Source organism: Symphalangus syndactylus, chromosome 20 (assembly GCF_028878055.3).
Source record: "Symphalangus syndactylus isolate Jambi chromosome 20, NHGRI_mSymSyn1-v2.1_pri, whole genome shotgun sequence".
In the NCBI taxonomy this organism is placed as follows: domain Eukaryota; kingdom Metazoa; phylum Chordata; class Mammalia; order Primates; family Hylobatidae; genus Symphalangus; species Symphalangus syndactylus.
Window position 1 is genome coordinate 37,863,448 of NC_072442.2, and position 14,867 is coordinate 37,878,314.

At 48.8% G+C, this 14,867-nt stretch overlaps 1 protein-coding gene across 3 annotated transcripts in view; it reads left to right on the forward strand.

The window, feature by feature from the left end:
* Positions 1-14,867, forward strand: part of CBX1 (chromobox 1) — a 38,401-nt gene that overhangs the window by 254 nt on the left and 23,280 nt on the right. The window contains exon 1 of one of the 3 annotated variants that reach the window (XM_055257363.2): positions 6,786-7,462. The exons of 1 other annotated variant lie outside the window; for it this stretch is intronic. The gene's annotated coding sequence lies outside the window, so the exon portion shown is untranslated. Of the gene's footprint in view, positions 1-6,785; positions 7,974-14,867 lie in introns of those variants that run through there. One more of the 3 variants, XM_055257364.2, reaches the window with a different exon arrangement.

Consider the following 14,867-nt stretch of genomic DNA (forward strand, 5'->3'; position numbering starts at 1 on the left):
AGGGGTGTGAGGGGGTTGTTACTCTTGTTCCCGCTATGCAAGGGATAGTCCGCAGTGTGGGAGGTTCGGGGCTTTAGGAAGCACACATCCCTGGATCCTCACTAAGTCCCGAGAGCCACCATTTGAACCTCGTAGTTTGCTGTTCTCCAGCGGAGCTATCAAGGGGACTCCGATTCAAATTCGTAAAGCCACGGACCGATTGTCAGAGTGAAAGTCAGACTCGAGAGGGTCCGGCGACTCAGATTGCTCACACCGCAACAAACTTGAAGCAATATCATGCAGCTAGGGAGCAAGAGAAAGCCGTTCAATGTGTTGAAGGCTTTTGCGGTGGTCTTTTAACAACTTAAACATAATTTCAGCAAGCCTAGCGCAGTGGCTCACGCCTGTAATCCCAATACTATTAGGGAGGCCGAGGCAGGAGGATCGATTGAGGCCAGGCTTGAGACACGCCCTACCAATTTAGGGAGACCCTCGCCTCTGCAAAAAATTTTAAAAATTAGCCGGGCGTGGTGGCACGCGCCTGTAGTCCCAGCTACTCGGGAGGCTGAGACAGGAGGATGGCTTGAACCCAGGGGTTCGAGGCTGCAGTGAGCCCTGATCACTGCAGAGCAAGACCCTGTCTGAAAAAAAGAAAGAGCTAAAAGGAAGAAAAGAGAGGGGCCAGGCACAGTGCCTCATGCCTGTACTTCCACCACTTTGGGAGGCGGAGGCGGGTGGATTACCTGAGGTCAGGAGTTCGAGACCAGCCTGGCCAACATGGTGAAACCCCATCTCTACTAAAACTACAAAAATTAGCTGGGCGTGGTCATGGGCACCTGTAATCCCAGCTATTCAGGAGACTGACGCAGGGGGATTGCTTGAACGCAGGAATCGGAGGTCGCAGTGAGCCAAGATCGTGCCATTACACTCCAGCCTGGGAGACTCCATTGTAATAAATAAATAAATGAAAAGGAAGATAGCTGGATTCTCATATGTGCTTCCCCTTTCTCTGTTGTGCTCTGTTATTTTGGTACATTAAGAAAATTCAGCCTTATATAGATATGTAGTTGAGAAAAGGAAGAGTATTTTTAGCCTTCTCAAACAATTCTGAATACTCTTCTTTGATACTACCCAAATTCAACAAATGGTAACTTTTCTTTGTTTTTTTGAGACAGGGTCCTACTCTGTTGCCCAGGCTGGAGTGCAGTGGCAGGATCATAGCTCACTGCAGCCTCAACCTCCAGGGCTCAAACCATCCTCCCACCTCAGCCCTTGGAGCTGCTGGGATCGCAGGCATGTGCCACCATACTCGGTTCATTTTTTTAATTTTTATACAGATAGGCCGGGAGCGGTGGCTCACGCTTGTAATCCCAGCACTTTGGGAGGCCGAGGTGGGCGGATCACGAGGTCAGGAGATCGAGACCACGGTGAAACCCCGTCCCTACTAAAAATATAAAAAATTAGCCGGGCGTAGTGGCGGGCGCCCGTAGTCCCAGCTACTCGGAGAGGCTGAGGCAGGAGAATGGTGTGAACCCGGGAAGGTGGAGCTTGCAGTGAGCCGAGATTGCGCCACTGAACTCCAGCCTGGGCGACAGAGCGAGACTCTGTCTAAAAAAAAAAAAAAAAAAAAAAAATTTTTATACAGATAGGGTTTCCCTATGTTGCCGAGACTGGAAGTGTTTATTTATTTATTTATTTTAAGTACACACCACCTTGGAGATAGAGTCATTTTTTTTTTTTTTTTTTTTTTTGAGATGGAGTCTCGCTCTGTCGCCCAGGCTGGAGTGCAGTGGCACAATCTCGGCTCACTGCAAGCTCCGCCTCCCGGGTTCACGCCATTCTCCTGCCTCAGCCTCTCCGAGTAGCTGGGACTACAGGCGCCCGCCACCACGCCCGGCTAATTTTTTTTGTATTTTTAGTGGAGACGGGGTTTCACCGTGGTCTCGATCTCCTGACCTCGTGATCCGCCCGCCTCGGCCTCCCAAAGTGCTGGGATTATAAGCGTGAGCTACCGCGCCCGACCGAGATGGAGTCATTTCTTAAAGGTTAAGTGCAATAGGGAGTCTGAAGCCATTTAGAAAATACTGGTACAGAGTTATGCAGATCAGCCAATGTTGATGCATTTATTCAATGTAAAAAAAATTACATTTATTAAATTCATCACTGATCTCATCAGGAAAGTCTCAAGAAACTGCCTACGACTAGCTGGGATTACAGGCATGCACCACCATGCCCGGCTAATTTTTGTATTTTTAGTAGAGATGGGGTTTCACCATATTGGTCAGGCTGGTCTTGAACTCCTGATCTCATGATCCACCTGCCTTGGCTTCCCAAAGTGCTGGGATTACAGGCGTGAGCCACCGTGCCTGGCCTCACATGTTAAGACAGCCTCGACCTCCTGGGCTCAAGTGATCCTCCCACCCAAGCCTCCTGAGTAGCTGGGACCACAGGTATGTGCCACCATGTCCGACTAATTTTTTATTATTATTTGTATAGATGAGGTCTCACTATGTTGCCCGGCCTGGTCTTGAACTCTCAAGAGATTGAGACCATCCTGGTGGCGTGTGCCTGTAATCCCAGCTAATCGGGAGGCTGAGGCAGGAGAATCACTTAAACCCGGGAGGCAGAGGCTTCAGTGAGCCAAGATCATGCCACTGCACTCCAGCCTGGTGACAAAGCGAGACTCCGTCTCAAAAAAAAAAAAAAAGAATGGTATACAGCACAAAGGCAGTGATGGCCCTCTCCACCTTGAAACACACATATAAGAGCCAGAATTTTCTAACACACTAAATATGATACATCTGAAACTGTTGTCCTGTAATGTACAGTTCAGGAAAATGATGACATTTAAATAGAGACCTCAGGGAACACGATGGCTGAACTTCAATATTAGAAGAAACATATGAAAGATTAGGTTTACTGTGTGGCTACAGATGCCAGAATTAGGGAAAATAGGTGGCATCTCCATGGGGAGCAGAATTCAGCTCAATACAAGGAATTAGGGACGGCAGCATTTTATGTAGACAAAAATATGGTTTGGGAGTTAGACAGAAATGAGATTAAATCAATCAAGAATTTATGGCCAGGCATGGTGGCTCACATCTGTAATCCCAGCACTTTGGGAGGCCAAGACAGGTCAAGGCCTGCTTGAGCCCAGGAGTTCCAGACCAGCCTGGACAACGTGACAAGACTCTGTCTCTACAAAATAGAAAAAATTAGCCGAGTAGGGTGTGGCTCAAAGCTACTCAGGAAGCTGAAGGGGAAAGATTACTTGGGCCTGGGAAGCTGAGACTGCAGTGAACCGTGATTGCACTACTGCACTCCAGCCTAGGAGACAGAGTAACATCCTGTCTCAAAAAATATATATATATATATAGGCCGGGCGTGGTGGCTCACACTTGTAATGCCAGCATTTTGGGAAGCCGCAATGGGGGGATCACAAGGTTAGTTCAAGACCAGCCTGAAAACACAGTGAAACCCCGTCTCTACTAAAAATACAAAAATTAAGGCTGGGCACGGTGGCTCACACCTGTAATCCCAGCACTTTGGTAGGCGGAGGCGGTGGGACCACTTGAGGTCAGGAGTTCAAGACCAGTCTGGCCAACATGGTGAAATCCCCTCTCTACTAAAATTACAAAAATTAGCCAGGCATGGTGGCGGGCGACTGTAAACCCAGCTACTCAGGAGACTGAGGCTGGACAATTGCTTGAACCCAGGAGGTGGAGGTTGCAGTGAGCCGAGATCTCACCACTGCACTCCAGCCTGGGTGACAGAGCAAGACTCAGTCTCGGGAAACAAAAAAATTAGCTGGGCATGGTGGTGGGCACCTGTAATCCCAGCTACTCAGGAGACTGAGGCTGGATCATTGCTTGAACCCAGGAGGTGGAGGTTGCAGTGAGCCGGGATCATGCCACTGCACTCCAGCCTGGGTGACAGAGTTAGACTCTTGTCTCAAAAAATAATAATAAATAAAAATAAAATAAAATAAAAAACCAGCCGTGGTGGCTCATGCCTGTAATCTTAGCACTTCGGGAGGTTGAGGCGGGTGGATTGCCTGAACTCAGGAGTTCAAGACCAGCCTGGGCAACACGGTGAAACCCCCGTCTCTACTAAAATACAAAAAAATTAGCTGTGCATGGTGGCGTGCACTTGTAATCCCAGTTACTTGGGAGGCTGAGGCAGGAGAATTGCATGAACTCGGGAGGCAGAGGTTGCAGTGAGCCGAGATCTTGCCATTGCACTCCAGCCTGGGCAACAGTGCAAGACTGTGCCTCAGAAAAAAAAAAAAAAATAGGCACTCATTAATAGTAGCTAATTATCATTACAACTAATTTTCTCATCATTATCATCAGTCAAAAACAGTACACTAGGCCGGGCGCGGTGGCTCACGCTTGTAATCCCAGCACTTTGGGAGGCCAAGGCGGGTGGATCACGAGGTCAGGAGATCCAGACCACGGTGAAACCCCGTCTCTACTAAAAATACAAAAAATTAGCCGGGCGTGGTGGCGGGCGCCTGTAGTCCCAGCTACTCGGAGAGGCTGAGGCAGGAGAATGGCGTGAACCCGGGAGGCGGAGCTTGCAGTGAGCCGAGATTGTGCCACTGCACTCCAGCCTGGGCGACAGAGCGAGACTCCGTCTCAAAAAAAAAAAAAAAAAAAAAAAAAAAAGAAAAAGCAAAAACAGTACACTACAGGAAGAAGTGAGTAGATGCTTCTCACTTGCTTCTTCATAGAAACCCAGCCCAAATGTTTCAGGAAGAATTGCTCTCTTGTGTCCGGAGTTGGTTCCTTCCGGTGGGTTTGTGGTCTCCCTCACTTAAAGAATGAAGCCGCGGACGTTCATAGTGAGTGTTAAAAACAGCTCTTTTTTTTTTTTTTTTTTTTTTTTTTGAGACGGAGTCTCGCTCTGTCGCCCAGGCTGGAGTGCAGTGGCGCAATCTCGGCTCACTGCAAGCTCCGCCTCCCGGGTTCACGCCATTCTCCTGCCTCAGCCTCTCCGAGTAGCTGGGACTACAGGCGCCCGCCACCACGCCCGGCTAACTTTTTGTATTTTTAGTAGAGATGGGGTTTCACTGTGGTCTCGATCTCCTGACCTCGTGATCCGCCCGCCTCGGCCTCCCAAAGTGCTGGGATTACAAGCGTGAGCCACCGCGCCCGGCCAAAAAAAAAAAAAAAAAAAAAAAAAAGCTCTTAAAGCTGGCAGGGACCCAAAGAGTGAGCAGCAGCAAGATTTATTGTGAAGAGCAAAAGAACGCGAAAGAACAAAGCTTCCATAGCGTGGAAAGGGACCTGAGCAGGTTGCTGCTGCTGGCTAGTGGCAATCTGTGGGGGGCAGGAGGCCAGCTTTTACACCCTTATTTGTCCCCGCGCATTTTCCATTTCTGTCCTATCAGAGTGCCCTTTTTTCAATCCTCCCCGTGATTGGCTACTTTTAGATTCCTGCTGATTGGTGCATTTTACAGAGCGCTGATTGGTGCATTTTACAGAGCACTGATTGATGCATTTTGCAGAGAGCTGACTGGTGCATTTTACAATCCTCTTGCTAGCTACAGAGGGCTGATTGGTGTGTTTTTACAGAGGGCTGATTGGTGTGTTTTTACAGAGTGCTGATTGGTGCATTTTACAATCCCCTTGCTAGGTACAGAGCGCTGATTGGTGCATTTTACAATTCTCCTGCAAGACAGAAAAGTTCTCCAAGTCCCCACTCGACCCAGGAAGTCCAGCTGACTTCACCTCTCATCTTCTCTGTGCTTTCTTGAAGCCCCTTTAACTAAACTCTATTATGATATTGCTGGACTGGGTTTTTCTTACATGACAGTTCTCCAGAGCCCTGAACAGTGCCTGCATCAGCAAAACTTGTCTTATAAATGCAAACTCCTGCCCCGAACAGTGCCTGCATCAGCAAAACTGTCTTATAAATGCAAACTCTTGCCTTTTGGGGTAGAGTGTAATAGAGTTTCCTTCTCCCTCCTGATTAGAAGGATACTTTAAAATAAAAAAATAAAATTTTAGTTATATTGTGGCTTAAAAACATGGTTTTTTCCTAATTGTGTGTTTCCTTGGGATGATTGGGTGAAAGGTGCTGACGGAGATTAATGACACTGAAAAAGGTGAGCACAAATTACAATGAAAAAGGGGACATTTTTGTGGTGCAGCCAATGAAAAGGGGGAAATTCAGGAAGCTATGAGAGGCCTATGGGGGGACCTAACCTACTCTAAGGGAATCAGGGAAGACCTCGAAGGGGAAGTTATCTTAACACTGAGCAGTATTTTTTTTTTTTTTTAGACGAAGTTTCGCTCTTGTTGCCCAGGCTGGAGTGCAATGGGGCGATCTCGGCTCACTGCAACCTCCACCTCCTGGGTTCAAGCGATTCTCCTCCCTCAACCTCCCGAGTAGCTGGCACTACAGGCGCCCGCCACGACGCCCAGCTAATTTTTGTATTCTAGTAGAGATGGTGTTTCACCATGTTGGCCAGGCTGGTCTTGAAACCCTGACCTCAGATGATCCACCCACCTCCGCCTCCCAAAGTGTTGGGATTATAGACTTGAGCCACCGTGCCGGCCTGAGTAGGAATTTTACAGAGATTTGAGGAGGCAGAGATTGAGGACTAAGAAATCATTGGAAATTTGAGGCAGCGGCGATATAATAAAGTTCTAGTGAGGAATCTAAGATTCAAAAATTTTGAGGATGTGAATTACAGAACTGTCCAGAAGTGGTTGATTTTTTGGGGGCCAAGCATCACGGGGCTCGCTTATAAAAATCATGTGTTCTAATTTCCTTTTCTTTTCTTTTTTTTTTTTTGAGATGGAGTCTCGCTCCATCACCCAGGCTGGAGTGCAGTGGCTGGATCTCGGCTCACTGCAAGCTCCACCTCCCAAGTTCAAGCAATTCTCCTGTCTCAGCCTCCTGAGTAGCTGGGACTACAGGCGCCTGCCACCATGCCCAGCTAATTTTTGCATTTTTAGTAGAGACAGGGTTTCACCTTGTTGGTAAGGCTGGTCTCGAACTCCTGACCTCAGGTGATCCACCCGCCTCGGCCTCCCAAAGTGCTGGGATGACAGGCGTGAGCGACTGCCCCTGGCCCATACGTTCTAATCTTCTAGGTTACAACGCTCTACGCTGCAATCTCTCCACCGTTACAGTTTAAAAACTAGAAGTCCCTACCACCCTCGCCTGCTGTTCGTGCGCGGCGCGCGGCGCTTCGGGCCTTGTAGTCTTGGACAGACCCCGAGGCCCATGGTGCCGTGCGGCGGGTCGTCGCGCCTGCGCGGTGCAAGCGGCGGGCAGCGCAGAGTGCGAGGCTCTTTTGTTCGGCTGAGGGGAGGGCCGTTGGCCGGGGCCTGCGGTACGCCGCTTCAGTGAGGGACTCCACTGCGGCCACCCGGCTTGCTGCCTTCCTGGGCGCCACTCCCCCAGGCGACCCGACGCGACGCGCCAGTAGCGCAGCACCGATTCTTCTCGGGCTCTTGGGCGCTGCTGTGAGGTGAGGAGCCCGCTGGAGGCGCGAGAGCTGGGGGAGGGGGCGCGGCGGCGGCGGCGGGAGCCGTGCGTGAGGGGCCGCGCTTTCGAGGCGGAGGTTAGGAGCGGGGAGCGCGCCCGGGTCCGGCGTCCTGCTTCTCCGCTTCCCGCGCTGAGCTCTCCGCCTGTCGCTGAGGCGTCGGTGCCAGCTGCGTGAAGGATGGAGAGGGCGGGGCGCGAATCCTGAGCCCGAGACTGAAGTGCTTGGGGGTGGGCCGAGCACTTGGGGGCAGCTCTTCGGGGCCCTGGTGGTTTGGAACAATGTTGCTTGGCTGGGCGGCTGCGGGATAGGGCGGAAGGGGACAGGCTTGAGGCTTGGATAGGCGTGAGGAGGCGCTGACTACCGCACGACCCGAGGTTTGTAACTATGTTCGGAGGACGCCGGGTCCGGCTGGGACTGCTAGAGGAACCTGGCTTTGCAGGACTACGGAGGAGTAACGTCGAGTGAATTGGAAGAGGGCCCTGGGCCGCACAAGGTGTGCTGATTGGAGGAGGAGATGTGTGGAATAAATTGGGAAAGGGGGCACGGAGGGGGAGGGGCAGGCGTTTGCTGGGCCTGGCTCTGGAAGGGGAGGAGCTGTTAGGATAAGTAGGGCGGAGATCCCGAGAATATTTCTGTAAGGTATGTAAGAAAAAAGGGGAAAGCAGGCCGCCCTTGCATCCTGATGGGTCCTTACAGTGGGGAGGCTGTGAGAATAATGTGTGAATAAAGGATGGAATATGCTTTTTTCACTTTTCCAGGTTTCCTACTACCTTCACTCCATGATTCCTTTGGGGAGTTAAAAAAGTCCAAGTGCAGTTCTTGCTTTGATTCAAAATTAGTTCCATACGTTTTTGTGTGGGATCGTAACTGGTCTCACAAAGGTGATGAAATTGTAAGAATACGTAGATGAGTTAATAGTTAAGGAACAGCGTGAGGTAGTGAGAGATTGTGAGATCATGTGAGGTGCGAGAAATTGGGAGACATAGATAGGAAAATTATGTGAGATTGTGAGGTAATATTTGTTTCGTGGGCCCTTCTGTTTTTAGCCAGCTTTTCCTTGTTGGAAAATTTGAATACAGAGTGAGCAATATTTTACCTGTTTTTTTTTTTTTTTTTTTTTTTTTGAGAAGAGTCTCCCTCTGTCGCCCAGGCTGGAGTGCAGTGGTGCGATCTTGGCTCACTGCAACCTCCACCTCCTGGGTTCATGCGATTCTCTTGCCTCAGCCTCCCGACTAGCTGGGATTACAGGCACACGCCACCACGCCTGGCTAATTTTTGTATTTTTAGTAGAGACGGGGGTTTCACCGTATTAGTCACGCTGGTCTCGAACTCCTGACTTCGTGATCCTCCCGCCTCGGCCTCCCAAAGTGCTGGCATTATAGGCGTGAGCCACCGCGCCTGGCCATATTTTGCCTCTTTTTCAAAGTTTCAAATGAGGGTTTTTCATAAATTGGTGTTACATTTAGACGTGTTGGTTTAACGCAGTTGAGGTGGAATTTACAAAAAGCTTAGCTATAATCAGTTATATATTAGAACCTCTAGCCCAGGGTAAAGTAGCCTCCTCAATTGTGTTGAGTCACATCAGCAGTTTGGAAAGATTGTGAAAGGTCCAAGGCTTTGGAATAGATTCAGGAATACAATGGGGAAATTAGTGCCGGTGTTCCTCCCTAGGTGCCTTATAGACTTTTATATGAAAGTGGTGTGATTGAAAAGCACTTGTATTGAAACCGGTGGCACCTTAATGAAGCTTCAGGGGAGTGGAGGACCTGAAGTCATTTACGGTTTTCCCTGTGGTGATATTTTTCTTCAATGGCTGCTGTATCCTAAATTGTTTTTCATTAAAAAATAGTAGGGCCGGGCGCAGTGGCTCAAGCCTGTCATCCCAGCACTTTGGGAGTCTGAGGTGGGTGGATCACCTGAGGTCAGGAGTTCGAGACCAGCCTGGCCAACATGGTGAAACCCCATCTCTACTAAAAATAGAAAAATTAGCCCGGTGCGATGGCGGGCACCTGTAGTCCCAGCTACTTGGGAGGCTAAGGCAGGAGAATCGCTTGAACCCGAGGCGGAGGTTGCAGTGAGCTGAGATTGGCGCCGCTGCCCTCCAGCCTGGGCAACAGAGGGAGACTCTGTCTCAAAAAAAAAGAAAAGGGGGCCGGACGCGGTGGCTCATGCCTGTAATCCCAGCACTTTGGGAGGCTGAGGTGGGCGGATCATGAGGTCAAGAGATCGAGACCATCCTGGCCAACCAACATGGTGAAACCCTGTCTCTACTAAAAATACAAAATTAGCTGGGCCTAGTGGCACATGCCTGTAGTCCCAGCTACTCGAGAGGCTGAGGCAGGAGAATTGCTTGAACCCAGGAGGTGGAGGTTGCCATGAGCCGAGATCGCACTGTTGCACTCCAGCCAGGGCAACAAGAGCGAAACTCTGTCTCAAAAAAAGAAAAATGAAAAAATGGGGCTGTACCTCTTGTTCATCAGTGCCTGGCACATAGTAGGCCGTTCAGATTGTTGATGAATGAATGATGAATAGGGGAGCTTTGAGATCCATTCTGAGAACTCTGTTAGCCAAATTAGTGTGCATAGTAGTTTGCTTGTCCTGTATCTGTGACATTTGGCAGAGTTAAACTGTTGCTTTGGCATGCTTGTCTTAGCCTCAGTTAGTTTCTTTGCTTTTTGTTTGTTTTTTGTTTTTTGTTTTTTTAACAATAAAGATTTTTATTGTTTTTTGTTTTTTTAAGACAGGGTGTCGCTCTGTTGCCAGGCTGGAGTGCAGTGGTGGCATCATGCTTCACTGAAGCCTCGACCTCCTGGACACAAGCAGTCCTCCCACCACAGCCTCTTGAGTAGCTAGGACTACAGTCTCATGCCACCATGCATGGCTTCTTTTTTGTAGGGACAGTCTCTGTTGCCCAGAATGGTTAGCTTCAGTTTTGTACTCACTCTGGTACCAAATATAGAAAAGGTATACAGGCTGTGCAACTGGCCGTTTTAAATACCGCAGGCCTCAGATTCTGGGTTTCGTCAGCAAGCAAATAGCTTGAATATATCTGTTTTAAAAGAATCTTGAAAAATCTTCTGTGTCGTTAGTATTGATGAACAATAATTTACCAGTAGCAATGTCTGTTGAAAAATTGAATAGGCTTTCCAAGGTTATTTGGAGAAGTTACTCAAATATGGACAAAATTTAGATCTTCTCGGTATTTACATAGAATAACTTGTATTAAATCTTTCCTGCCTTTAGCATTTATACTTTGATGACCAGAAGGGGGCAATCTAATTTGTCTGTGAAATTGTGCCTTTTAAAATAATAGTTGACACTTTGAGTGCGTGACAGAACTATGGTATTAATTGTTTTTTTTTTGAGACGGAGTCTCGCTCTGTCGCCAAAGCTGGAGTGCAGTGGCACGATCTCAGCTCACTGCAACCTCCGCCTCCCAGGTTCAAGGGGTCCTCCTGCTTCAGCCTCCAGAGTAGCTGCGACAACCAGGGGCCCCCTACAACTCCCGGCTAATTTTTGTATTTTTAGTAGAGATGGGGTCTTGCCATGTTGGCCAGGCTGGTCTTGAACTCCTGACCTCGGGTGATCCACCCTCCTCGGCCACCCAAAGTGTTGGGATTACAGGTGTGAGCTACCGTGCCCAGCCTATAGTATTAATTTTTAACTGACAAGAATGGTGTATCCTTATGGGGTACACTGTTGTGGCGTTTTTTTTTTTTTTTTTTTTTGAGACGGAGTTTCGCTCTTGTTGCCCAGGCTGGAGTGCAGTGGTGCAATCTCAGCTTACTGCAACCTCCGCCTCCTTGGTTCAAGTGATTCTCCTGCCTCAGGCCTCCTAAGTAGCTGAAATTACAGGCGCCTGCCACCACACCTGGCTAATTTTTTGTATTTTTTTTAGTAGAGATGGGGTTTCATCATGTTGGCCAGGTTAGTCTTGAACTCCTGACCTCAGGTGATCCAACCTCCTTGGCCTCCAAAGTGCAGAGATTACAGGCTTGAGCCACCACTCCCAGCTTGTGGTGGGGTTTTTTGAACTTTTATTTTTCTCATATAAATAGAGGCAGGGACTCACTGTGTTGCCCAGGCTAGTTTCAAACTCCTGGTCTCAAGTAATCTTCCCACCTCACCCTCCCAAAGTACTGGGATTACAGATATGAGCCACTGCACCTGGCCCACTGTGGTGGTTTTTGTTTTTCTTTTTCTTTTTTTTTTAGACAAGTCTTGCTCTGTCACCCAGGCTGGAGTGCAGTGGTGCACTCCACTCGACTCACTGCAGCTTCCACCTCCCAGGTTCAAGTGATTCTCCTGCCTCAGCCTCCTGAGTAGCTAGGAATACAGGTGCACACCACCATGCCCAGCTAACTTTTTTTGTATTTTTAGTAGAGATGAGGTCTCACCATGTTGGCCAGGCTGGTCTTGAAATCCTGACCTCGAGTGATCCACCCACTTCAGCCTCTCAAAGTGCTGGGATTGCAGGTGTGAGCCACCACTCCTGGCCACTGTGGTGTTTTGATACGTTTCCAATGTAGTCATAATTCTGGTCTAGCTTTCTAACCACTTTTATTTTATCTTAAATTAACCTTTGAAGGATTGCTTGAGGTATCTCTATGTCCATACTAACATTTGTAGACTCTTGTGGCCTCTCAACCAAAAAATCTATGTCAAAATATCCGTGTCAACATACTCAAAGGGGTTTTCCAAGTTTCAGAACACATCTCAGATAAAATTCAAAATGTATTCGCACACCAGCATTCTAGCCTTAGATCCTCTGGAATTCAAGGGCTGGTGTTCCTTTAAAAATGAAACTCCTGACCGGGCGTGATGGCTCACGCCTGTAATAGCAGCACTATGGGAGGTCGAGGTGGGTGGATCACCTCAGGTGGGAATTGAAGACCAGCCTGACCAACATGGAGAAACTCCGTCTCTACTAAAAATACACAATTAGCTGGGCGTGGTGGCGCATGCCTGTAATCCCAGCGACTCGGGAGGCTGAGGCAGGAGAACTGCTTGAACCTGGGCGGCGGAGGTTGCAGGGAGCCGAGATTGCACCACTGTACTCCAGCCTGGGTGAAAGAGCAAGACTCCGTCTCCAAAAAAAAGAAACTCCTGCTAACTGTGTGTGTGGCCTAAGTTCTTGTTTTCTGCTTAGTCAAGTTTTCCATCTGGAAAGCATTTGCTTCGCAAACAGCCACAGCTTACAGACTAAAAGCAGTTTAGAAACAAGACTACCACCTGAATATACTACACATGCCTTCACCTGCCTTTTGATGATTGGTATGTAGTTGCTGATTCTTTCAACAAAAGGTACTTCTTTCTTGTTTTCTCTTAGGGCTTATGGATCAGATTTATCTTTCTGCTTATTCCTTTAAAAGCTTATAGCTTTGGACTTCCATTCCCTGATGCTTCTGAGACAGTCATCCTTTTTTTTTTTTTTTTTTTTGAGATGGAGTTTTGTTCTTGTTGCCCAGGCTGGAGTGCAATGATACGATCTCGGCTCACCGCGACCTCAACCTCCTGGGTTCAAGCGATTTTCCTGCCTCAACCTCCCAAGTAGCTGGGATTACAGGCATGCACCACCATGCCCGGCTAATTTTGTATTTTTAGTAGAGATGAGGTTTCTCCATGTTGGTCAGGCTGGTCTCAAACTCCCGACCTCAGGAGATCCGCCCGCCTCAGCCTCCCGAAGTGCTGGGATTACAGGCGTGAGCCACCGCGCCCCACCTGAGACATCCATCTTTATTGCCCATGTAGGGTTCAACAACTTGTTCAGGTTCCAGACATACCTTTAATTGTGTGTGCAAGTAAAAATAGAAACAAAATGCTTTGGGAACCCAAAGAAAAGAGAAATATTATTTAGCTAGGTTGGGTAGGCTTCATGGAGAAAGTAGCATTTTTAAGCTTGGTCTTGAAGAATGGATAGGATTTTGACTGTTGGCCCTGTACAGGAGCACACTACTTTCTTCTTTCTTTTTTTTTTTTTTTTTTTTTTTTTGAGACGGAGTCTCGCTCTGTCGCCCAGGCTGGAGTGCAGCGGCGCAATCTCGGCTCACTGCAAGCTCCACCTCCCGAGTTCACGCCATTCTCCTGCCTCAGCCTCTCCGAGTAGCTGGGACTACAGGCGCCTGCCACCACGCCTGGCTAATTTTTTTGTATTTTTAGTAGAGACGGGGTTTCACCGTGGTCTCGATCTCCTGACCTCGTGATCCGCCCGCCTCGGCCTCCCAAAGTGCTAGGATTACAAGTGTGAGCCACCGCGCCCAGCCTTTTTTTTTTTTTTTTTTTTTTTGAGGCAGAGTCTTGCTCTGTCACTGAGGCTGGAGTGCAGTGTCAAGATCTTGGCTCACTGCAACCTCTGCCTGCCTGGTTCAAGTAATTCTTGTGCCCCACCCTCCCAAGTAGCTGGGATTACAGGCATGCACCACCACACCTGGCTAATTTTTGTATTTTTAGTAGATATGGGGTTTCACCATGTTGGCCAGGCTGGTCTTGAGCTCCAGGCCTCAAGTGATCCACCCACCTCGACTTCCCAAAGTACTGATTTATAGGTGTGAGCCACCAAGCCCAGTCAGGAGCACACTTTTTTTTTTTTTTTTCTTTGAGACAGAGTCTTGGTCCGTCACCCAGGCTGGAGTGCAGTGGCGCGATCTCAGCTCACTGCATCCTAACCCCGTTTTCTGGATTCAAGCAATTCTTGTGCCTCAGCTTCTTGAGTAGCTGGGACTACAGGTGCGCCATGCTGGCTAATTTTTTTTTTGTATTTTTCGTAGACACGGGGTTTCACCATGTTGCTGGGCTGGTCTCAAACTCCTAGCCTGAAGCGATCCACCCACCTTGGCCTCCCAAAGTGCTGAGATTACAGGTGTGGGTCACAGTGACTAGCCCACACCTTTTTTTTTTTTGGAGGCAGAGTCTTGTCCTGTATCCCAGGCTGGAGTGCAGTGGTGCAATCTCGGTTCACTGCAGCCTTCACCTCCCAGGTTGAAGGAATTCTCCTGCTTTAGCCTCCTGAGTATCTGGGATTACAGGCGTGTGCCACCATACCTGGCTGATATTTGTATTTTTACTAGAGTTGGGGTTTTACCATCTTAGCCAGGCTGGTCTCGAACTCCTGACCTCAAGTGATCCACCTGCCTTGGCCTCCCAATGTGCTGGGATTACAAGCATGAGCCACTGCGCCCCACCAAGCCCACACTTCTTTTTTTTTGAGACGGAGTTTCACTCTTGATGCCCAGGCTGGAGTGCAGTGGCACGATCTTGGCGCACCGCAACTTCCGCCTCCCAGGTTTGAGCGATTCTTCTGCCTCAGCCTCTGGAGTAGCTGGGATTACAGGCATGCGCCACCACACCCAGCTAATTTTGTATTTTTAGTAGAGATGCGGTCATGTTG